The sequence below is a fragment of the Vespa mandarinia genome, chromosome 1 (assembly GCF_050613455.1).
Source record: "Vespa mandarinia isolate Hongniang chromosome 1, ASM5061345v1, whole genome shotgun sequence".
Classification (NCBI taxonomy): Eukaryota; Metazoa; Arthropoda; class Insecta; order Hymenoptera; family Vespidae; genus Vespa; species Vespa mandarinia.
The window spans coordinates 6,982,768-7,010,701 of record NC_140810.1 but is presented as its reverse complement, the minus strand read 5'-3'; the positions used below and the strand labels follow the sequence as shown (position 1 = coordinate 7,010,701).

General features: G+C 32.6%; 1 protein-coding gene across 4 annotated transcripts in view; it reads left to right on the top strand.

Moving 5' to 3' along the window:
- Positions 1-27,934, top strand: part of LOC118446991 (uncharacterized) — a 267,347-nt gene that overhangs the window by 33,811 nt on the left and 205,602 nt on the right. The window lies entirely within an intron of this gene.

The window sequence follows — 27,934 nt, the reverse complement described above, 5'->3', positions numbered from 1 at the left end:
TGAGATTTGGTGAAGGTGCATCTCTAATCATTGAGAACCAAAATTCAGAGAACAAGAATTCGGAAAAAATAGATTGTCTCCTATTATTCAATTTACATCAAACGTTATCCGCACGTAATGTAGACCTGAATAAGTTACCGATCCCGTCAGCGATCGAGCTGATGGATCCACAATTTCATAAGCTACTCGTATTGACGCTATTATTGATGTTCAACTAGCTAATGATTTCGCATGCTGAGGTAGAATTTTATTTCTTAATAACTAACCTTCATTATTAAAAATTAAACTCGGTTGGATGGTTTTAAGGAAGATGAGCAAAACCTACGTCTAATCTTGCGTTGCGTGCAATCAATCAACTAATATATCACGATCGCAAAACAAAAACTCTTGGAGATTGAATATTTCCTCTCTGAAACGTTTCTTTTATCTAACGGAAACAAGAACAAAAAAGATAAAAATCGATTCAAACGATATAAAGGCTGAGCTAAGACAGCCGATCGACGTAACACTAAACGGCTCTTCGAAGAAAACCTCCAGCTAACACCTCCGAGAAACGTGTAAACGAGTTTAAACTCTCGTACTCGTAAAGACATTTATTAACGGAAAATCTATCATTAACGTGAGATAGAGATATTTGGATATTATGCTAAAATATCACGAATTATATTACATATGTGAAACTCTATTCAGTAGTTATAATCATTACTATTTGTTATAGTACATTAATAAGACAATGAAGTCTTACGATCAAGCTATGCATTGATACGTTCTTTTTCTCAAATATCGCATGCAGTCGATGCAGGGATTTACAATCCTTTGTTAACTCAACTAATTCTAATTGATAAAACTGAAAAAAGTGTGCGAGTCCAACATTGAAATAGCGAAAATCCTTGTTTAAGCAGCGAAGTTAGCCGATAATATTCGTTTTGTCTAGGACTGCACTTGGACGTGACGGTCAATGAGAGGTCACCGTTAAAGCTTAAGGGCAACATTTCGTGCATGTGTGAATGAAACATTTCTCGCCTACGAAACATTTCATACATATGCCCAGAGACAAGCCTTAACCTCTGCTTTCTCACTGTGACTTTGATCAGTCCTAACGCTTTGTCTTATCCGATCCTACTCACTTCCTCTATCGGAAGCTCAATGATAAGCGCACTTGAAACTGTATGTACGCAAGTGCCAACATCGCGATTCTCTACATGATAATAAGATCAAAAATTAAAGCAAGATTTGAAAGCGTTAGTGCGAGAATCAACAATACGGAGGAAATGGAATCAAGATGGACCAGATGACTACTAGATCGGCACGCTCATGTACTCAAAGGAAGATAACACCCTGCATGTGATACACGCTAGACCACCATCATCGCGACCCATCCTGGCGAGAACGTCGTAGCAACGATCCGAGTGGTCACGGAAACGCACGAGCGAAGCCTTGCACCGCGCTAGTCAAGACAGATTAGATTTAATTCTAAGTGACTATTAACTGATTATAAATTTTATTTCCTACTTGATCAAATAACGTATCAATGTAATTATCTTATAAGTTCAACATATGTTAGTTTATAAATCATTTATATTATACACTCATACATTCGTACACGTACACTATCATATTCGAATCAATGCACACTGCATCTTAGCGAATTTTCAACATATATTTTTACCTTCCTTTGTTTTCAACGCGACCGTTCAAGGGGATCGCTATGTTGACACACACATGCGTCCCACAATTGTTCACAGTACTTTCCCCTAAGGCTCATATATCACTATTAGAAATATCTGCCCTTGGGAACTTGTTGGATACTCGCTAAGAAAATGCATAGACAAAAAATACATTGCCACCTTTGTCCGAATTTAGGCATTTTTAGTCAAGTACCTAATTTTCAATAATGTGTCGAGACGGGCAATAAATAAATAGTGAAAGTAGACACGTAGTCGTGACGAGCCAATGGTTGTCTGGCGCTTAGTCTTGAAATATCTATTGACACTCTCTAGTTTACACAATCATTAAAACAAAGCGGCACACATGAAATGTTTAAACATTTCGATGAATTATCCTGATCTACCTCCGACCAAAGAGCATCTATTCCTTTCCTTTCCATGCTCAGATCATACTTCAACTCCGCCCTTTTTATTCGCTTTCCTAATTTCACTATAGTCTTCGCGGATAGTTTTAAAGATGCCAAAAAAGTCAGTTAAGTTACATCCTTTAGACTTACAACATCTAGACTCTCGAGTCTTATTAAACATTACTGGCTATCACTCTTTCAAAAATACCCAGCACAACTAATTGTACATTATTACACAAAGTACATCAACAATTGTATCTTATTTCAATAAATATACTATGATAGCTTCAATTTGTGCAATATTTATTATCGCTCATCTATCTTGCGAGTCTCACGAGATCTTTTAAAAGAACGCGTGTTCTTCCATTAATTTGCGGGAACACAACGAGCAGTATTTTGTTGACGGCTTCAACGGTATCTTAGCCTAGTGCCGCCACCTTTATTCATCACAACCAGTGAGTCTATAACTCTATAACGACAAGGAAGAAATGGGAAAATTCTCCATGCAACTATCATCGCTGGTTCGGTGCGAAACACGTATCTGGAAACGCTCTCATAGTTGCGCCCTCACGACGCAACGATTAGGTTTTTAATGGCTACGCGATACGTATTGTCAGGCTTTTTTCACTCATCATTTCATATTCTAAGTCTGTCTGAAATATTTCGAATATGCCGTTATTAATTACTTGTTCCTACAATTAATTGATTAGGATATTATCCCTTCTTTTAGCCATTTCGATCATGTTTAAGAAATTGATATCTGTTAAAAACTTGTAATTAAACAGGCTATCAAATATCACTGGAATAAGTATAAGAAACGAATTGTCACGTACTACTATAATCCATTCAACCAGATGAATTAGGAGACTTGAACAAATACAGGTAATGTGAACGTAATCGGTTTAGGAGTGTATTCATAATCTTCAGATAATGTAACAGTTTTCGGGTGGAAAATCGAAGCGAGCTCTAACAAAGACCTATGTAAATTCGCTCCTGAATTCAACAATTGATCGTCGTTCGCCAGCCAATAGTTGGAACCTCATGCATTTTTTACGCGCTTAGACGTCTTAGAATCTCTCGACTCGTCTCGTTGAAGGGAAAATAGTTCCGTTAATTTTTTTTAGTGTTACATTCTCATTCAATCCTGTTGTATAAGTTTACGTAAGAGCAAGGCTCGTATCGAAGGACATATATACGTGTTATATGTAAACAACACGAATAATAGAATGTTCCTTGTTTCTTTTAGTTGTTCCGCAGTGAGGACAGTGAATATACTAGTTCTATATGGTAGAGCGTAAGACATTATATAGAAAAAATAAATATTTCCAAATCCTATTTTTTTCTTTTATCTTATTTATGCAACCAATTGATGACGTGGATGGGATCGAAGTACAAAAATAAAGTGCGAAGTTAAAAAAAATACATTACATAAAAGTACAATGTGTATTCGTGAATCTAAGACAAAGAAAACGAATAAAAAACTTATTATAGTACACCTATGAATACTAAGTGCAACAAAAAAAAAATGACAGGGATAATATTACGAAGTACATTCAGCATTGAAACTTTCAATTTGGTTGTTATGAAATGGTTGCGATAACAGTTTTTCAGATACTAGAAGACGAAAAGGAAAAGTTCCTCTAGTATTATAAAAGTTATTTACTATATTTCATCGGAAATAAATACGTATTTTATATTATAATTTGCGAGAAATTGACTTCAGCCAATTCATAAAAGCAAACGTATGCAGATTTTTAAATTAAAGGATGTTTATGTATCTACTACATTATTGCGAAAAATTATCTACGTTATATTCCATCTACGGAAATGAATAAGTTAAGTATTTATTGTGTCATTAAATAAACTAAGTATTTATTGCAATTTTGTCGATTATTTAAAAGTAGCCTTGAAAAAATTGATTTGTGTTTGAATTGGCAAACAAGCGAGTCCAAATATGTTTGTTAGAAATATATGATTAGGCGAATAGATTACATGGATCAAATGACGAACAAAAAAAAAGGACGCAAGTATAACGTTGAGTTATATAAAAAAGTAAATACAACAACAAATATAACAAAGACAAATTTTACAATCGACATCTGTATTATCGAAAACCTTATCTATAAAACACACGAACAACTACCAATATAATTTGTTTCACATACGAAGCAAACCATTTGGCAACGACTTATATTTCGATCGTATATGATTCGAAAATTGTGGTATATTAGTAGATTTTGCAAGTTTGCTAAAATTGAGATCAAACATAAAATAGAAGAAATTTTCCTGATCAAGCATATAAAATGGAGAGAAAATCTTACGAGGTTACTATAAAAGATACACCCATAAAATTCAAAATTGACAATGGAACTGTGGTAACGATTATGAAGGAAATATTGTTCCCTCGTAATGTTTTAAAATATACTGCGCTTAAGTTATAAACATTTTATAAGACTGTAATAATTATTAAAATGTATAACGTCGAAGTTAGATACAGAAATACTACGGAAAAGCTAAATTTGTACATTTCAAATATTAGTAGGAAAACGTTAAGCTGAGAATTGAATGTTATATTAGAGGAAACCATTGCACATACAGCTACGATATCTAATAACGAATTAGATATAATTTCAGAGAAATACAGAAAGGACCTTAATCCGAATAATTCAAATATTTATGAAGCATAAACGCGACTGGCATTATAGGAGAATGCAAAATCTGTTTTTTTATTTTTTTTTAATTCGTACATGACCGTTTCAATTATTACCAATAGTAAAAAAATAAATTAGTGACTTAGGAAAAAGATGAGATATTTGAAAAGATTAATACATCCAAATAGATTATACCCCTTATGCCAGTATTAAAGAGAAATAATAAGGGTAGGATATGTGGCGATTTTAGCGTTATGATAAATAAACAATTGATCGTCGACAATTACTTCCGACGATTGATGAATTATTATATAAAAATTTTGGCTTATGAACCGCCAGAAAATACATTAATACGAACATAACAAATAAACCTCTCAAAAAAGTTTCTAAAGATTTAGCAGTACCACAAGTTTTAGAAAAATACATGCAAAACCGTAGACCACCACAATGTTACAATATACAACTCTATGAGCATTAAAATATTTTCATTAAGGAAGGGAATGTTATGTAAATTTATATAAGAGCAGAGCTCATATGCTAAAGGGCAAACGTCTATACGATAAGCAAACAATATGAAGGATAAAATATCCGTTGTTTTTTTAATTGTTCACGCAATTCTGCATTAACCGACGTATAGCAGACCATAAAACATTGCAGATATATAAAATAACGAACATGTCCAAGTCCTAGTTTTTATTTTTATCTTAACTACGAATCTTTTTAGATTCTAATTTCTTTCTAATTTGATATATTAATCGGCACATATTAAACAAACTAACAGCTGTAACTGTTTATGTCAAATATCAAGAGTCACCCGTCATACCCATTAAACCCACTTAATGGTTCAATAATGTCCAATACATTTATTTTCGTTTTTATCGTAGACATTTCTCGATCGACACGTCGGTCCAACACGCGAGCGTACATATGTCGTTTTTTTTTTCAACAATTCAATCTCACATCGAACGAGCATCAATTCATATTAGGCCAATTCTTTTTCACGACAACATATTTCTAACTTTTATTGGCAGTAAGCTTGTTTCCAATTTAGGAGCGCTTATCTTGGTCATCTCAATGTTCGCGATTTCAGGGTTTCTGGCATCCGTAATAAGTTCTCGAATCCATACACTGGATGGATCTATCTCATTTAAGCGGATGATTAGTTCGCTTTTGTTTCCCGACGATGAAAACCTTAATGCCTTTAGTTTCTCTTCCAACTCAAGTATTATTAATTAATTTGAATTTTTTGAGCCCATCTTATCTCGAAAGTCATCGCAATTACTCAAAAGCCTCTGCGACAGTTCTTCCTCTTCGAATTTTGCGCCCAATGTCCCTGATTTGATCCTGGATAAGTTCCCAAAATTTGTGTAGGATCCTATGATATCAAAGTTTTAGATTGAGAAGTATAATAAAATAAATAACTCTCTTTGTTAACAATATAAAGTTTTATTCTAATAGCTCTTGAATTTACTGCTCTTTAACGTTACTTGCTCCATTTCTCATGAAAACTATTCTTTCGTCTTCTCGATACACTGTGATTTCAATTACTCAACCTTTATCTCTTATTTCATTTAACGCTTTGTCTTGAGTTATCATTTCTGTCTCAATTTCACATGTACTCTTATATTAATCGCTTTTCATACATACTCTTTCTCTCTCTCTCTCTCTCTCTCTCTCTCTCTCTCTCTCTCTCTCTCTCTCTCTCTCAACTAAAACAAACAAATAAACAAAACACATTCATAGCCAAAGTAATGCACTATTATGTCGAAAAACGCAATTTAACAATACTTTGTTAGCGCGGCACTAACGTATCCTATAGCTCCTATAATAAATACATTTGTGATTAATTAACTGGAGTTAGAGACTACATGAATAAGCACGGAATAGGAATTTCCATCGACTGTTAACTCAGCGCGAAATTCTCCTAGTGTCACGTTCTTATTCAAGCCAACGCCACGATATACTGTTTCTTCAGGCACTGAAGTTGGAGACTCTAACTTAATATACTGATCTGCGTGCATCAAACATATATACTTGACGATATCTACTAACGCGATGATTTTACAAATGCTAATTATAAACTCTTCAATATATATTACGTGTGTTACCTGAACTGCAACATAGGTGTTTTGAACATTTTACTACAATGTGACCTCTTTCTCTGTAGTGAAAACATTTCGGGCTATCATTTTTGGTTGAACAATCCTGTCCACATGGCCCTACAGTTTGGAATTGTAACAAATCTTCTTTTTACTCTGCGTTGGTTGGTGTGTTGGTGCCGTTCTCTTCAATCGCTTCTATCTACCTCCGGTCGAAAAATAGTATTCCCCTAAAACTAGGAGTTGTCACTCCTGATAGCTTTCTCTCCTACAAATTGATCTTCTCGTACGCTGTCAGTAAATCCGTCTTCGTCGTAAGTCCACTCATGCGAGCTTGATCTCTCAGGATCGGACTCAGGATTATTTTTTTATGAATGTAATGCGAAATGACTCTTCTCCAATTACGTTCCTCGAACTTTCTATCTTCAATATCTTCTTATTAGGTCGATGATGGAACATGCTTTTTAGTTCTAAAAGTCCTTCACCGATGTTACCAGGAATTCTGGGTTTATTATAAAACCACTCTAATGCTTTTCATCTCAATCTTATTCCAACTAGTATTTTTGAGTGTTCATTGTTTAATATATACGTACGTCTGGGCAATTATAGTTGTTTTATCCATGCTTCTCAATTACCTGTCACTCTGTCGAAAGTATTCAGTAACTCAACTATCGTTGTTATGTTGATTCTTAGATGAACGATATTAGATTCCTCGCTGACATGCTATTAAGAAAATAGCAAAAGAAATTTTATTAATATATGAAAATGAAAATACTCTTAATACTAAATTCTTTTAAATCTCAATTACTCTTTGAATATTTCTCTTCGGTCTCTCGAAATTTATTGACCATTTTTAAAAAATTTTCTTTACGTTTTTCATTCTTTCTCACATTTTCGTTATCAATCGATAAGTCATTTGCCTCGTTCACATGCCTGATCTATACTACCATACACATTCTATCCTGCAATTTGATCATTCTTTCAGATTCATGCATGTCCTTTTTTTCAGAAGCAGATATATGAGATTTTCTACATATTGTTTATCTTTCTCTTTTTAAACTCTCCTTCGTCACTCTTTCATTGTTATTCAATCATTTAGTTTTTCACCCATACAGGTCATTCAATAAGATATATTTTTATTTTAATTAGATCCAAACTTTTCTAACGTTCATTTTTTTCATTCGATTTTATGAATCGTGCTGATACTTTTTTATCTTTCACTGACACACTTATTCATTTATTCTTTTTATTTCTTTTTCATAAATATGTGTGTGTATATATATTATTTTAGATGTTACTTGATATCTAATCTCTTATACGTGGATGTTAATTCCATAAATATATACAGTACATATTTACATACGTAAATATCTATATGTAGATATATATGTATATATTCGTTTTATTATAGCTGATGATATAAAATACTTATCGACATCTACTAGTGAAACGAACATGGATCGAGCGATTCTTACTCCATAATTAATTTTGCCACGATTGCATTGCGAACGATGTCGGGGATCTAATATGAACGTGTAATTTTATTTAGGAAGCCATCTCTAAACGAGTTATTTGTTCTACAGAAAACTAATAACATTATTCTCGCTTCCAAAGAGGTAACACGAAAGAGGTAGGATTTTATCGATAATTCCGGTATAAAATGGATGGGTGAAAGTCGTCTATGTATGTAGATAGATATATCTTTAAGGAACTTAATATATCGTGATAAGAATTCACAAAGAGAGAAGAAGGAAAGTTGCGTTTCTAAAACAAAACGGGATGGGATCATACAGCAGCATCAAAATTTCATTCTCTTTCCTAATGTAGATACGACCAAGTTCTGAGAAGGATGAAAGAATAGGCGGAGAACATCTCTACCAGCTTTTCTACTCAGTCTCCGTGCTTTCTACGGCTTTCCTTTAGGTTGGATGGAAGAAGTGGTGTGAGGAGAGGGAGATCTTCTCTTTTGGAACGCATTGCGCGAGATCCTAACTAGCAAAGTTTCCCAGGAGATATACAAGAATACGAACGAGAGTAAAGGGTGGGAAAAGACGGAGCAGTTGACAACTTTTTAATCTCCTCGGGAGCTCGTTGTTTCAACAAGGTGGAGCTCGTAGTATAGTTCACCGAGTGAATTTCGCTTGGTATCGTTGGCTTCGATTTCCTTTATTTTTTTTTTTTTTTTTTTTTTAGTTTAATCAATATTATGTTCGTCTATATTTTTTTTGTCACACATAAACGCAATATTTACTATCGAAAATTTGAAATATTTTAATAGAATATTTTTTTCCGTTAACCTGTGAACGATCGATGGTGAAAATGGTATAAGAAATATGATTGTGTCTTTACTCTCTCTCTCTTTTTCTCTCTCTCTCTCTCTCTCTCTCTTTCTCTATCTCTCTCTATCGTTATATTATATGTATATCCATTGATGGATATATACACGTAATTCTCTATCGCGATAAAACTCATCGTTCTGATTTTCCAGCATCGCCACACGAACAACGAACAAAACAAGAGTGATTCTCTTTTGGTTTTGTTGCTGTTGTAGTTACTACTACATTTCGAATCAACATCGTCGTCGTCGTCGTCGTCGTCGTCGTCGTTGTTGCAGTCGTCGTGTTTTCACCTGTAGGGAATACATCGGAAGAATGAAATGTAGAAACGTACGAAACGTCGTCGAGAAACATCGTCATATTCTCGTTAGCGCAAGCTACCGTGAGATTTCCAAAGAGAAGCGAGCGGAATTGGATGCAAAGTCGGGAAGAGCAGCAACGACAGAGAGAGAGAGAGAGAGAGAGAGAGAGAGAGAGAGAGAGAGAGGAATGAGGCTGCACTGTAGAAGTGCGCGAGAAGCATTTCGTCGACTTTCATATTTCCTCTTTTACTAGTCCAACCAAAGACGCGTAGTCGAGTCATATCTTACCGTTTGCGAGCAGCTTGCAAACGCGTATGTAGACGCCGAATTTTTTTCCTTCTTTGTCTCCCTCTTTTTCCTCTCCTTATCTAGCTTCTTCAAATCAAAAATCTTCGACACGTTGCAATAAAAATCCTCGTGCTTTTGTGTTCATGTACGATACTATTATGTACATTATGGAATTTCTATGAACGGACAAGCATCTCGACAAACGGACAAAACATTCGAATGACTAGTCGAAGAAACTATTATGTGTATCTCCTGTATCTTATCTTGTAAACAATCTTTTCCTGTTTTGTTCACTCATTCTTTATTTTTCCTTACTATTGATGCAATTTTCTAAAATATTTCTAGACTCGCGACAAAATGATTTTTTATTTGCCATGTAAAGATAAATGGGTTGTCATATCAATCCTGGTAAAAATCTGATAGTTAAAACTAGAGAATAATTAAGAATCACTTTCACGGCTTTTTTTTTTTTGGCTTTACCAGATAGGACGTGTATAAGAATCTATGAATATATGCAGCCGTGTATACGGTCTATGCATCGATTTAGGCTTAAATATATACTATATCGTTGATAGTGATAATGTACAATAAAGCCAACAATTACGAGGGCGTATAAACGATAAACGTGAACATGATGGAGATACGTGTGCGTTTGGTTCTTCGTATTCGCTCGCGCGTGCTCGCCACGAATCCCCGGTCAGACACGATTTACATACCAATTAAAGCGTTCCCTACCTACCCGAGGCTGAACGCCGTAATAAAATCTACGGAGCACCGAGTGAGCACATAATAAGTCATTTGCATAAGCCACTCCAACTCGAGCTTAATATTCGCCGGAATCTCATCGAACGAACAAACCTTTTTCTTATTCGCTCATTCCGTTCCCTATGTTTACTTCTGAGAACGCGCTTCGTATAGCATCGATACTCCTTTTAATTTTCTAATCGATAGACGAGAGGATGTCATATATTAAGATCACGGGATATATGCATGACAAAAATAACGTTTTTCTAAGCGATTCGACTATGAAAGGATGACATCCTTGGGAAATAAACGGCGCTTATACATCGAGAAAATTTATGGTAAATACGTCTACATTTTTCAATAGGGAGTGAGGAATTAAGTTACGTTTAAAATTTGTTCATCGTACTTCGACTTTCTACACGGAATAATTTTCCTCGCTGTTTTATGAACGTGATGATACGTAAATGAAAGTAATCAGAATAGCGTTTTATTTTGATTTCCGTTCGACTATGTAAACAACGAAATCTTTCTTTGTGCATTTTCTCTTTGGTTTCGCAGCTGTGGCTATCCGCATGGATGTTATGCAAACGAAACTGAGTATTCCTGTTCGTAGGTTTTCCGAGGAACGATTTACGGGTGGTAATAGCATGCGAGAGGATCCCAAGGCTCGTTCATGTATCATTCATGGGATGGCATCGGTAGGTTACCTGCTTCGACGAAACGTAAAGTTGCACGTTTAAACGTTTCTTTGGTAGTCGACCATTTCTGGACCGTTTCTATGGACTTAAAAACATATGTCGCCTTGACCGTGTTTCGTTCAACTGAACTTTCATTTCGATAATTAAAGTCACCAAGACATTCCTCGATCAAACTTGGAACAACGACTGTTAGAGAAGGACAATAAAACAGTTACTAAATCGGATCTCGATTGTGAGATTCCCAGGTTTGGAATAGGTTCGGGACACTTTCAAAGTTACTTTTAGAATCGCTCTAACCTCTCTAATTTACGGTGGTGCACCGCCTCGAGGGGAATTAAATATGTCCCGAAGACCGAAATCCGTTTCTGAGGAGAGCGGTGGGTACACTCGGCGGTAACTTTCCGATAAGCCGATGGCTGCTTTAACTTTTCTTTGACCAAAAGATTGAATTTCGTTTTCCCTCTCTCGATCTATCTCATCCTTTTCTCGCTCTTTTTCGTTTTCCTTTTCCGAATTTAACGAAGTCCCTCGAAAGTTTCACTGAAAGGTATACGGCTATTGTTATACCGGCACTCAGCGAAATTTTCTCGAAAATCGTGCTGGATGGTGAACTCGTGTCATTCACGAGGACTAGGAACGAGTAAAGTAATAAGATAAAAAGGAACAAAAGCTTTGCTTCGTAGCATAGAAAACGAATGGCTAGTCGAAGAAACTATTATGTGTATCTCCTGTATCTTATCTTGTAAACAATCTTTTCCTGTTTTGTTCACTCATTCCTTATTTTTCCTTACTATTGATGCAATTTTCTCAAATATTTCTAGACTCGCGTCATATACTTGTTTTTAGATCTTTGGACATTGATTTTTCTATTTCTCTTTGATTAATCAATCTATGCAACGCTTACAACGTATAAAACATATTGCCACGTCGAAAATGAGTACATTGCAATTGTCAAATTCTATACTTCATTGAAATAAACTTTTACTTTTTAAGAAACGACAATCCTTAATTGTCTCTTTTAAGTAATACTCAAAATCAACTATTTGATCTTGAGGGATTGAGTTGAATTGGGCATTATATATGAAAACTCTGATACCAGAAGTGGAATCACGTTCGTGAAGAGCAATAAAATTAATATTTGATTCCTATTCGTACTGTCGAGCTAGTGTTTGTGTATCAAGACTTTAAGTATTTTCATCGAGGTATAGAAGAAACAGAAAACGAGAAGAAATAAAATACAAAAAACCACATGAAGACTACTATTAACATTAATCTTGTAAACTTCGACAAATTATAATACTTCTATAGAATCTGTAAATTTCTCTTATAAAGGTAATTCTATATCGTCTAAAATCATATGATAAGTATGGAAAAATTGATTATGGACATGCAAGAAATGAAAGAAATCATCTTGATATTTGCGACTAAAGTAATTTTGACTTGAAAAGATAAAAACTTCTAGAGAAAAAGGTCGATAATTCCGCAATTACTGAAGATAAAAATATAATCGATAGAACGTAGCATGAAAATGAAAATAGGAGACGATTAATAACAGCCATTGATGTTAAATTTCGAAGAAGAAGAAAGAATTTCACAATTTTTTCGAAATGAAGTTAAACATTTATCGGATTTTGATGAGTGATCTAAATTATTTATATCACTAATAGAAAGAAATGTGACAAGAATACCTCAAGAATATTATTACTTGGCTTGCGGAGTTAATAAGATCACATCAAATTTATCTTAATCAAAAAAGGTTACTTAACGGATAGATTACACATAGGGGAGAACTAATTAACGTATTACGTATACAATTCGAAGGATATAAGACTTTAAATGTAATACAGAAAAAAAAGATGTTTTTGTTGTCAAAAACCGTACGAAATCATCTTAGATAATAATAAACGGTTTGTGAACTGTCAATAGATTGTTATCGAACACACTATTACATAATAGTAATAAAACTAATTTAACAGACGATTACAAGCGTTATTCAATTATGGACGAAAGACAGACAGGGCTTAATTTATAGCTACGCGGATTAGAAAACGATTATTGATAATCAATCAGCGACATTAAAAAAAGTTCAAGATTTGGTATTTAAGGAAAATCGTATCGTCCATGGTGTACAAGCTTTTGTTATTAAATCGTATTTCATTATCGAGCATCAGGCAGGTGGCACTATCTTCTGTTCAAGCGACCAGATATCAGGTAGGGAGGACCGATAATAGACGCATCTATAGACTAATAAACAGGCCCAACAGGCTTATAATATCCACGTCGTCCCCTATAAGATGTTATCGATGCAATGGATCAAACCATTTTACGCGCAACTGCCTAAATTTTCGCAAAGTTTCGAATGCGACACGACCACTGGAAAATCCTCAAGATAAGGTATATAGAATCAACGGAACAAGAACAGCCGTACTTATTATACACATACTTGGTAAACCTGTTAGATTCTTGACACACATCAGTGTCGGTATTAACATCATCAAACGACATTGCACCGACGGACACAATATCATCAGGAATGTTAGGAAGCTCACAGAAATAAGCTATTTAACTTTAACAATAACAGAAGATTGCGAAATAGATAGCGATATTCGTATTCACATATTTGCAATAGTAGAGTGACTTTCCGATTGAACAAGATGGCATCATAGGACAATCCTTCTTACACGACGAGAATTCCATAGTAGACGTGAGATGAAGGACTATAATATTCCGAGGTGAATTCATCGTCCGAGATAAAATTCTCCATTTTAATCATGACTGTGGACATATAAAATTATTAAAAGAAAATACGTTATTGTAATACACATTCTGTTTGAGAGTGATCGTCAATCTGTGTGGTCGACAATATCGATAATATCGTAATCAAGGACAAGATCATAAACCGAAAACAATACAGGTATCCGCTGATGCATCGAGAAAAAATCAAGCTCGAAGTACGGGATATTTTGGAGAAGGAAGTCATAAAACCCTCAAATTCCCTATACAGTTTTTTATTATAGCTAGTTACAAAGAAGTAAGACATTTTGGGAAAAAATAAATGGTGCATTTATTATAAATTTTAGGAAAATAAATTAATTAACGAGACAAGTTTCATACCCACTTTCCAATATCGATCAATTAGTGTTAGATTTGCATTGGCATATAATGATGTAGAAGAATATAATGATAAATATAAATTATTAATAGAAATTAAATGTACTTCCTTTGACTATGTAATCACGACTGACTTTAATCCTAGTGAATACACCATGTATTAGTTGTATATGTTGTTACTCGTAATGCTTCGCGAAACTTAATTGTTACAGTTCGTTCATTTCTGCGATTTTCGGCATCCTCGTCGGAATGATCAATTATTACAATACAATTATGTGGCAATTTACAAAATATTCAACATATAATTCGATTATAATCCTTAATCAATACATTATCATGCATATCAAATATAGAGTTCATTGGATATTGATAGTTTTCAGTCTATTTATAGTTACGATGGCTTTATAAAATTTATTACTCTGTTGTTCTGTTTCAATATCTTCTATCGTCATCAAATACATTCACGATTTCGTATATATTTACAACTCCTTTACATTTCTATTCTAATTTCTTACTTTGATCGGTAGATATGTTGCTCTTAATTAAAACTATTTCACCTTCTTGATAAAATCTCAAATCTCGGGAAATACTCTCTATGATGATATATAGCTTGGAGACAAAGTTCTATGAATGTTTAAAGGTGTGCCTGTGTGCGTCAATGGTCTTCTTCCAACAACACACCGTCTATCCCGCTTTTAGATGTGTCTGTGTACTTTAGTACACCCTGTAGAGTTATAAACCTTCAATATAGGTGAATTACATAAATGACTTTTTAAATTTTGAAATACTCTATCCTATGCTTCATCATAGTAATATTTGCCATTCTTTTGTAATAATTCGGTTAAATATCTGATAATATTTAACAGGGAGCAAAACATTTTATGAGTCTTTAAAATTAGTTTTATAGAATTATAAAATTATACACGGCTTTTGTATCTGTAATCATTGAGTAATATTAGTAAGTTTCTTTACCCTGCAGTTATGTCATCTACACTAATTTCAAATCCTAGATAATCGATTATCTTTTACAATAAGTAATACTCATTTAATTTTATAGTCGAATTTGTCGCTTGCAATGGGTTAAAAATCTTTCGAAGTTTATCTATTTTTTTTCTTGATAGTTTGTGATGGGGTAATGATTTCGTTCACCTATGTCCATTGCAGTCATGCACTGCAAGTTACTTAAAACTACATTAACTAGTCGTTGAAACACAAGACGCGAATGACATTCTAGTGAATTGATAATATCAGTCGGTAATAAGTTGTCTTTAGCTAACTAGTTATCTGATAGCATCCGCTAGTTAGGTCAAGTACAATATAATATTTCATATTCAATTGATCCTTTACTTTCAATATAGGATAATATTGTTTAACTGTTTTATGGTTTACTTAAAAAAAATAAGTAAAATCATCAAAACAATCTTCTGTTTTTAAAAGTATTTTGCGTAAATTTGAAAATAATTCACTGAGATATTTTTTAAATATCATGTCAATCGTCTAAGAGATAAATGTATAATGATTCTATTATTGTTTAGTGAAGGAGTTTTAATTTTATCTTTAATCATCAATTCCAGAAGCATATAGAGTATCCTTAGCAGCAATTGAAATTTTATGGAAAAAGAATTATTGATATCTGCGAGAAATTCTCGTTCGCGCATTGCGTCCTGCGTTCGAATTTCACCTGAATCGATGCGCTCTCGGTCTTAGTACTCGAAGTATGGAACGCAATTTTGGCCAATATCGATATTCAATGAGTGCATCAGCAGCAAATATGCAGTGGCACCTTCGTTGAAAGTGCATGCGGCAATATTTGGAGCAATTTTCACGATCGATGCGTTGCTGCTCTGGACTTTCGAAGCAATTCGTGTATATCATATATTTTTATGAATATTAATCAAATATATAAGGAGCTCTCCTCAGTCATTTTGACAAGGGGCAAGTGAAATCCAAAATAACGCTAGAGCAGATTTTCCGTCCGCGAAAAACGCTAAATAATAGTATTAGAACGCATTTAATTCGGAATTCTATAACTTTTTCAATTCTGAAATTTTTGAAATTTGTAGGATATGCTTTTAAAAAGTGCAAAATAAAAAAAAAGTGAAAGAAAATTGTAGATAGATGTGGCCTCTTAAGAATATTTACGACATTGTCAGATTGATAGTCCTTCCGAAAGTTTGATATTAATGTTTTCTAGTATAATGGGGTCAATGTTCATTTCTCTTGTCACATTTTTCTTGTTAGATATTATCGATTCCTCGCACATAATGACTATCCCTTCGTTGATTACGAGATATCTACCAATAATATTTAACACAATTACCATCAACATTCCTTTGTCGCCCATTTTTACTAAAGCAGAATTTTGTAAAATTAGGTGGAAAAATGACATGTCTATGAAAATGTCATTGTGTGATACAAATGTTTAAAATTTCCACTCTCATAAATCTCTGTAATTTACTTATAGTGTAAAGAATATTATAAATTGCTTACAGATTCTTTTACAGATTTCTTCACTATTATAATAATTTAATTTTTAATAAGTAAGCACAGCCCTTCAATGTTATTACAAAAAAAATATTGTTCCTAATAGAAATACAAGTGCCTTTTCTTCACAAATCGAAAAATAAAGAAAATTATATTACAAACTTTATTTATTGTTTATTAGCAAGGGCAAATAATTCTATTAAAAATTATATTAAAAAATAAAAAACTATTAAATGAAAGAAAAATACAAAAAATCAAAAACATAATATTCTAAATTATTATCGTTATCACTAACACTTTCTTTATTTGTCTTTTCCATTTATTCAATATTTTTCTCTTCTTCACTTCTAAATAAGTTATTTTCGTACCACAGCAAGTCTTCACCATCCAAATATTTCGTTAAGGCTGTTCATCATACTTGATTTTATAATGGTTTACATCAACAATGAGTCCAGGCTTAGTTCTTGATTGATTTTGATGAACAAAGGCTCATTTTAAAGATGAAGATTTAAGCAAGAAAATAGCTTGGAATTTTTAAAAAGCTTTATGTTCTTTGGAAAAGATCATATAAAAAAAATTGGCGTTTCTTCGTTTTTTTTTTATGCATGGAAATAAATCCAAAATTCGAGAAAGTCATTTTCTTGCTTTTTTCTTTAAAATGAGACGTTTTTTTTTTATCAAAATCTGTCAAGAATTATGCTTGAACTCACTACTGGCGTAACAACTTTTTCGATATTTTTCATCAAAAATAAGTTTCGTATAGTGTGGTCCCTTGAAATCTGTGGTAAAAGAGAAGAAGCTTGTACCTTAACTACTGATTTTCATGTACACGCTTGAGTGATGTATGTTTGTTTCTTTGAAGTAGATGATTGCCTGCTTGTTTGTATGGGTAAACTGATGCTCAGATTTCCTGATCCATTCCAAACGCAAGGGAACGTGTTCCGCGATGCTCTCACGAAGAAGCTATTGTAACTCACTCGGGCATTTTAATGAGCTGTGGATAGATAATTCTATGACAAAAATAAGCAAATAAATGTTCGGTCGTTCATGCTAATGGATCTGTTTCTAAGATATCGTTAAGTTTTTAAAAATCTTTATATTTTATATATTAAAGACGTGTTAGAGATTATCAGTTTGACATGTACGTCGTTACTTTTATACTTATTTTTATATATTACACATTTATAGTATATTATAGATCGATTTTTATATAGATCAAGAAATGAAATCAGTTACTAAAGATATTTAAATTTATGGGAAACCTATTATACATTTCCAAAATAAAAAAAAAAATCTTTTTCGATTTTTCAAAATTCTTAGAATATAGTAATAAAATTATATATTTTAAGCTGATAAGCGATTAGAAGTGCATAATGTTTTTATATATTTTCTACACCAGAAGTCAAAGTTTTTTGGAAGTTTTTTCTTATTTGATGATTGGTAGGTCGTTACTAAAATAAACACGCAATCTCTCATATTTATTTCCTGTACTGAAACGCATGACGTGCATTTTGAGATGATTTGTGCTAGATAGAACACAATTTCGTTTGATAACAAATACCTACGAAATATATAAATTTGCGATTAAAAACAAGATTTTGTCGATTATTTTGTCAAAAATAATGAATATATATTTATATTATACATATATTACTTCTATAAAAATGAAAACATATTTCGATTTATATTAAAATAATAATTAGTGGATATATTTAATATATATATAAGTATTCACTAATTATTATTTTTTACAAAATATCTAATAAAATTTTATTTTTTGTCGCAAATTTATATACTAGTTATTATATGTATAATTCATATATATTATATCTATTATATATATTATTCCTTTTAGAATTTACATCTTAAAACAAATGCGTATCGGCTTTGCATCGTATCTAATAGTATGGATTACCATCATAAAAGGATATAAATATGAGAGAATGAATAGTAATTTCACAGCCTACTAACACTATCTACTTTAACCCAACTAACCCAATTGTTATATTATGCGTGAGAGGGGTATAACCTACCCAAGCTTGTACATCGATACGACAGGTGTATGGTGGGGACAATATTTCCCGCTTGCGTTCATATTTTGTTCGCATTTATTGTTGAGGTCAAACGTACTTCGAACGAAAGATGATGAACAGTCTTAAATCTTTTCTAATTTTTTTGATTTACTGTTACCTGAGAATAATGAATCCAAATGTAAATTCAAACTATCATGTGTCGTTTTTTTCTTAAAATTAAAAATATCTATTAACACAATTTTTGTACTAAGGAAGAATACTTTTATATATATATATATATATATATATATATATATATATATATATATATATATATATAGAAAGAATAAAAAGAAAGTATAAAAATAGGAAGAATACTTTTATAAAAGAAGAATATTTTTTATATATAATTTCTTAAAAAGTACATATTGTTCACCCACTTTTCAATTGTTCTCAAGTATATTTTGTTTTTACAACAAAAATTCTAATGATGCATTTCGATACATATTATTATGCAATTTAAGTAGTTATTTAGAATGACTACTACGTCTTTGGTCCATATTAATATTTTTGTAGATTTCCATCGATTACATAATTCTGTCTTTTCAGATTTTCTTATCAATAATTTATTTGATTGAATCGCGATTTCAATATGCTTCTGCTCAGTCTAAGGATGCCCCATGATCAAAAGAATGCCTTGATATCGAAACAAAATCATTGTCTTTTATTAAAACAAACAAGATTTTTATTTTTGCTTTGATTCCATCAATAATGAGATTTGCAGTTAGTATTCCCATTGGTATAACACATTCGTTTTTGTAGCTTATTAATTTTATGAACCTATCTTCTTCATTGGAAATATCCTGTCTTAGCATTACGCTATGAACTTCAAAGATCAACTATTATGCTATTAATTAAAAAAAAGTTTAATATACGCTTGCTCTGATTCAATGCATAAGACTTGATTTGGTATAGTAGCATTTATATTGCACGAAACTATTGTTCTTCCTCGTAGTTACTGTCCCCATTTTATTCTCGTTCTTCAGTCCTTCGTATAATGATTATTTGATTGCATTTAAAACATACGTTAATTTTCATTTTGTGCACTTATCTCAATTATGTGACTACCTCATTTACAGTTGAAGCACGTCATTGTTATGCCATTCCTGTTTCAATGTATTTTATTTTCTTATTATGGTATGGTTAATGATGTTGCATAGTAAATGGTTAACACTTTTTAAATCAAGTACAAATTGACTAGGTTTTACATACTTTAAGAGAGGTCCCAAATAGTCTCGGTTTATGATTCTTAATCTCTTAACTATCAATTCCATTGTTTTCATATCTATCATGTCTGTTTCTGTGCATGGCTAGTTTTTTGAAATAACTGCTACATACTGTCCTGTCTTTCTACTGTTTTCTTAGACTTTTCTTGAATGGGAAGATCTTTTTGAGAAAGTCTCTGTCCATTGACATTGGAGAAAGACTATCATTTCTTGCCATTACTCAATTGACCAATCTCCACTAATCTTCACAATTTGATCAATGAATAATTTTTGAAAACTGTATTGTTCCACGCGTACTCGTCAATTTTTTTAATCTATCTTCCAATATCAAGATCTCTTTTGATCGGGTCAAATATTATTATTTCATTTATATTTCAAAATTATCGTGTCCTTATCGCGAATGTAAGGATACGTTTGTGTCAGGGTTGTGTCATGCTTATTATCGTTTGTTCATCTTCATTTAATTTCAACTATATTGTTGTGCTATCTGTATTGGTTTCTCCATTGTTTGATTATAATTGTATCTTTGTTGCTACTTCATCAACACTGGTTTCATATTGATTATCATTGTCCTCTAATCGATATCAATTGTTAATTTGAAGATTTAATTTGTTTACTTTTCTTTCTCCTCGATATATCCGATAATTACTAGAATCATCAGCTCTTCTTTATTCTTCTTATTCATAATTGATATTTTTCGTTTATCGATGCTTTTTTTATGACTACCAGATTATCAGTACATCACGTAACTGACAGTACGATATTCCAACCGGAGTCATAATTACACCATTTCAACCACGTTCTTGCAATCTATATATATCATGTAGTGAACTTCATAAAATTTTCATGTTCCAGCCACGTTTTATCAATCTATATGTCGAGCTCTGCAAAACGTTCACACGTTCTAATCATGCGTATATCTTCTAGTTTGATAATTTCACTTATGATAATTTGTCATATTTTTATTAGAATATAATAATATAGAAGAATATAATGATATATATAAATGATTACTAGAAATTAAGTGCACTTACTTTAATTGCCTTATTCCATAAAGAGGATTTAAAATTACAACCTGACAAATATGAATATTTGAGATTCGAATTACAATATTTAGAATATGTCATCACAGCTTAATCCGGAGAAATTAAAAGCTGTATCAAATTTTACAGAAACACACGGGCAAAAACAAATAAAACACAATTTTTAGGATTATTAATAAATTTATAAAAATTTATTAATTTTATAAAAGAATTTTTTATAAATTTGTAAAAATTTTATAAAAAATTGTAAAAAATTTTATAAATTTTGAAATTTATAAAATGATTGTCACCGAAATAAGTTATCAACAGAAATTTATAAAAAAGATTATCTAAAATAGAATGATAACTCGACTGATTTTTAATCAAAAACATTCCTTTTGAATTTAAATCAAAATAATAAGAATCTTTTCAGGAATTGAAAGAGTTTCTGGGTTTCCAGAAAAAGTTCGTCCTAACCACAGATGTTTCCAACGAAGCGATATGTATAATCTTATTTCAAGATGATAAACCTGCGTCGTGTACTAGCAGAACCTTGAGTTCTACTGAACGCAATTACTCAACAACCGAAAAAGAATTTCTTGTGATTGTATGGGCCATAAAGCACTACAGGGCTTATCTACTTATACGATAAAAAGTTTAGCACAATTACCAATCATAAATCTCTGGAATGATTATACAACAATAAAGATCCATATCACGGTTTATGCGATGGCGAATCGCATTGGAAAAATATGAATACGAAATAAAATATAAAAAGAACTCGTCAAAACGCAGATGCTTTTTCGCGTAATCCTATTTTAACGATTCAGTAGTTAAAAGAAAACATATAAATTTTTGAAATACCAATGCTATCGTACTGAACAAAAAACGACACGCCGATATGCTTACAAGAAGGACCAGAACATACCTATAAAATCACTATCGAAGAAAGAAGAGTAACGAAGGTTATTTTGTATATTCCTAGGCGAATACCTGTATTTCTAAAGATATGCAACATATTTGAACACGGAATACATTCGAATTTATTTAAATAATTGTTGTTTTGTAATAATTCCACGACAACGTAGGATACAATTTATTCAAGATTACGCAAAGAAGAATTCAGACAAATTCCATTGTATTCCTTCAACATTCGTGGAATATTTTCTGAAACAAATATTTTAATTTAATAAAATTATAGGATTATATTAATTCATAAAAATCAATATAAATTTGTAAATCTGTATATAACTAGGTTCTAATACTCGGTACGTGTAGTTATGAGTTGCCATAAGATATCTGCGATTTCGAAAGTTTACCGATTTTCTATCTGAAACCTTTGGGTCAACTGAGGTTGTAAATACATAAAATAATGAAAGTTTGTATGTTACCTAAAGGATCTAATATAGCTAGAAATTACATCGAGGAAGATATTCGTGAATATACGAAATTTGGACAAAAATAGTCTGAACAATAGTATCATATATGAGTTAAAGATATGAATGCTGCAGGCCAAAATGGATCGTGAACAACTTTTTTCAACTTACCTAGTCAAAACGACGTGGCGTATTTAACTTTATAGAGGCTATTAGCAAAATTCCCTTTGGAACAATGAATGAAGCGGACACTGAATATAATCGAGAGATAAATTTAGTTCACAATGATAATAGACGTAACGCAGAATTATTTAAAAATCAAATACGAATATTAAAGATAGCTTTAGGTAGAAACGATAAATTAATAGATTACAAAAATAAAATCGAAACTAATACTAATAGAAACGTTCAGCTAATAGAAAATGCAGGAAAATATAATCTATTAGACAGGATTATTTTCAAATTTAATATGATATTATAATCGAAAATTTTTAGTTGTTAACGTAACCCAAACATTATGAAACAAATAATATTAAGTGGTATATAAGGGATTATATCACTTAATATAATAAATCCGTAACTTTTTTTGAAATTGTACAAAAGATAAGGGCAAGAGAAGAAAGAATAAATTGAGTTTGAGAAATAAATGAATACATTTAAATACGAAACAGCTTACACCTTGTAGGAGTAATATTCCTTATATTTATCAAACTGGGATAATTATTTCGTGTGTATGAACAAATTCAAATACTTTGAGGACAAATTTCAATTTTTTTTAAACATTAATTGTATCAAGCATTTTACATTTAGAACTAAATTGCGTAGTTATTGCAGATTTTGTGGTATTAGAAACAATACACATGGTCAACAAAATTGTAACAGATCTTCTGAATTATAATGTCACACTTTTACATAAAACCTATCTATTAAATAACATTTACAAAAACCAATATATTAAATAATATTGGTGGAATTTTTCAAAATATTCTTAAATTGATGTCATATCCAAGATATAAGCTTTGAACTCGTAAATCTTTGGACATCAATCTCTTTCCCGATTTTTCTACTTCCCCTTGATTGGTTGATCCGTATCACTTAAATTGTATAAAACGCATTGCTATTTCAAAGGCAAGTGCATTACAATTGCAACAGTCAATTTCTGTACTTCGTCGAAATAAATCTCTCCTTCTTACGAAATGATGATTTTTAATTGTCTTTCTAAGTGATATCAAATCGAGTACTTGATCTCGAAGGATTGAATCGAATTGGGTATCACAAAACGATCGGAATTATATCATGTCTTGTCTCTTTCTCTTTTTTTTTCTCGAGCGTATTCTTAAATAATATTAATTAAATTTTCAAGTAGAAAATAAAATCGATCGTAAAGAGATAAAGAAAAGTTCATCATGATAGAATGTCGAATGTCTTTAACCGTCATACGTTTCTCCTTGCAGACGTAATCGTTAAAGTCGTGAAACTGGTAGATACTGAAAGGATAGAAAACTTACGTCCTTCGATTTTACCCTTTCATTGGAAAGGGGAGGATTTCTGAGCTTTTAGAATTTCATTGGACGTTCCTTTGTGTGAACCACCAACAATGGCCGTCCGTGCAATTCGACAAGGATTTTCTACCTTTATGTATCTATATTGAAACTGGTCGAGCTGGCATGATAGTAAGAGTATAATGCGTAGAAGTGTAATGCGTTCACCACGAATACCAACGCAATGTCAACGTATAGTAGATATTACGTATGTAGTAAGCGCGCTTGCGCGCTTTATCGCGTACGAGTATGCGTGCATACATTTAACCTTTTTCAATCTTTGTTTATTCGCTGATAATGCATACGATTTTACTACTATTTTGGTTGTATGCATGCGGATCTAACATGACACGTAAAATTTGGTACAATATTGATTACTGTTTCAAATATTTCCGGTCCGTACCCGAATTCCGTGTGAAAACTCACTCTGAACTATTTTGCGGGATATTAGGAATTTGTTCGAAAACGTGACAGATGAATCGTCTTTTTGAATACTTATTTTTTTTTTTATTTAATGTCGCAAACCTATTGTCAAGTATTCACGAAGAATACTTCTTATTCGAGTTTTCTACGGAAAGAGCTACAATAACTTGTTCGCTGTGTCGCCAGAAAAGTTTTCTTGTGCTTCGTCGAAAATATATATACTTCTAATAATTTGTATATGTTATAATTCTAAATGAAATGAAATCATTTTATTAATACCAAGTTTTGAGAATTACAATTTTCCATAGGTATTGATTTTTCGTACAGAATAATTCCAATTTTCTTCATTTTATTATTATAGGAAAACTTTCCTTAATTTTTATTGTAATAATAACGACCAAGTTAAAACGATGAACTGCTGTCTTGTTTAACAATAAATTTTATTAAATATAAAAGGACGATATTTACGGATTATGACAATTTTTATTTTACCTCGCTCGATTGTTAAAGCATACTAATTTTCTCGATCTTATTTCTTCTCTTTTGTAGACATTTGGTTATGCCATAAAAATGGCGTGCGTTTTGAATGGAAATATTATAGGTGAGATCATAATGGAAATTTCCAGAACGCCCAATATTCTCGTATTCACACTTGCATATATCCAGTCAGTTGGTCTCAATCATCTAACCACTCTCTCCGGTTTATCTTACTCGCATATACACGAATATGCATCCACATTATAAGCGATAACGTTCGAATATCGATCGATAAAAGGTAGGAGCTGTAATGTCCGCGTCGTTGAGATACAATAAATTTTTGCTGTGAGTTCGAACAGTAGAGGAATTTTCAAAAATATTTTAATCACTTGCTCATAGACATTTTGACGTACCTTTAAAATATTCGAATAATTTATAAAATTTTTTTAAAATTCTCATATTTTTATCGAATAACTAGGAACGAAAATTGTTTTCTTTGACGCGATAAACACGCGAACCGTAACGGGACTGTTAAATATGCTATTAGAGTTGCACGACGGGAAGCCACTATTTCGCTGACAACGTCAGAGAAACGGCGATCGTAAACATTGGCAGCGACGTTATTGAGTCAGGTTCGCTTTCAAGCGATCGTTAGTCGGGAGTGCGATAATTAGCGTGGACGGAGAAACAGTGGAAACAAAGAGATCAAATGAAGTTGCCGCGGTACGGCGAGTAGTAGTCGACGGGTTCACGCCACGCTGCTGTACTTTCAGAAACGTTCAATAAACGTGCTACCGCGAAGTAGGAGTTCTAAATTATCCATAGCCGACGTTACCGATAATGTTGAAATGCTGTCTAAATGTCAAGATAGCGCCTGGTTAATGGAGTAGAATCGAACTAAATAGCATAGTGAGGAATTGGAAAAAAAATGGCACTTTCGTGGGCAAGTAAAATTGCTTGCTCGTTAGTAGGAAAACTGGACCGTTTCGAAGATATGCTTCAAGATAGAATGGGATTAATCCATTCTGACTTCCGGACAATAAAAGTGCAATTAAACTGTAGATAATATATTATATTCCGAGCGTCTAGAGGAGTAGAACTTAGTGGATAGTAAGAAGGGTGAGGAGGGTAAGGGGAATTAGAGATATCAGAGAAGGAAAGCGAAGGTCGTTGGCTATACTGGTACGCGGAAACAAAGCAAGACCAGGAGAGAAGAATTAACCCATTTACAGAATATAATGCCAGGGTGGATTTATTCTGGAGAGCTATTTGGCTAGTTCGAAATCGGCTATGCTTCTCTGCCCTCTCCGTCCACCTTCGTTCTCGTCGTCGTCGTCGTTGTCGTCGCTGTCGTCGTCATCTAATAAAGGGCATCGTATATTCTCTCTTTTTTCTCATATTTTTTCTTCCCTCTTTCTTCTTTTCTCTTCCTTACATTTTTTCGTTTCCGCATAAACGAAAGGCTACGACCTCTTTTGTATCGTACAAGAAGTAGAATTCGGTTAGTACTTAACGGAATATCGGATTATCTTATCATAGATACGACCTTCGCTTACAGAATCTTATAATAGAAACGTCTCTACAATTTCTCATGGATGAAAACTAAAAATAAAAAAGAATAAACAAAGACAGTACAAAATTGCGCGTTTTGTATAGTCTATTGTTACTTCATTGATTATAGAGTCCGTTGTAATTAGCCAACGAGCTCTCACGATTTTCTCGGCGACTATATTATTTTCCATTCGTTGTTCATATCATCAGTTTTTTTTTTTCCTTTTCGTACAACTCTCTACCCTTTTTGTTCCTCTGTGTTTGTCGTTATCGACAGTGTGTAATCAGTGTATCCTTTAGATTTATACACGTGTGCGAGCTTGCGCGAGAAAAAACTGAAACAGGTTGAAACTGTTTGAATTGTACGGATCTTCGAAGATATTAGTCATTATAATAAATTCTAAAGAATAGACTCGAAAGCGTGCAATGCACTGTTTTGCCATCGATGAAGGAAGAGAGGACATGGAAAGTAGATCTTCCATTTTCCGTTTCGATTAAAGTTAGATTAGTTCTTGTTATTACCATTTCTCTGTAAACATGAACACGCTTATACTTTTCTATACATGATAGATTCTTCAGATTATATTTTGTATTACCGTTTGGAAAAGATATAGGATATCTCGGAAAAAATAGTCCTTTTAAGAGAAAAAAAAAAGCTTTTAAAAACAAAATGGAGTAAAGGAGTAAAAAACTTTCATTGATTAGATGAATGAAAACAAAGAAATTAACTATTATCGATAAACTCTGTTATAAGATCATCTTTTGTAATATAAACTCAGATCTAATATAACAAATTATATTTATGTTAATTATGAATTAATTTACTTATTTCGAATAACGAAAAAGAAGTACCTACCTGTTTTTTCTTGATTACGTGAAATTCATAAATTGTGAGTTGTTGTCGATAGTAGATTTTTCACTTTTAAATTCATTATCATATCTGAAGAAATTATCTTTTTTTCGCGAGGAAAAAGGAAATGGCACAGTAACGAAAGATAAACAGACAACCCGTTGACTGACAGATGTTTACACGTCAGATTGAATCTTGTAACGTAGAACGAAAGTGAGTTCGTAAGGTGGTGGCGTCCGATCGATTCTCACAATCCACGTTATCAGAGACGCATACACGTATATAAAGGTATGTATGTAAGATATACGTATACCTTTCAAGCATCCTACGAGCAAACTCGACGCGTCGTCGAGTCTATCGCGAAATGCAGTATTGTAGTTTCGCATTAATTCGCAAATGGCAAATAGGAGATGGAGAGAGTGAATGAGAGAGAGACAGAGAGAGAAACAGAGGGAGAGGGGGGTGGGGAGGGAGGGGGGATACATGTGTTGTACGCATACCGATAACGATTATTAGTCGGTTCCTGTTGCCGATCGATCGATGTATACCAACAAGAATGACTACGCGTTCATGGAGAATAGATTTGATTGGTAGCGTGAAAAAAGAAAT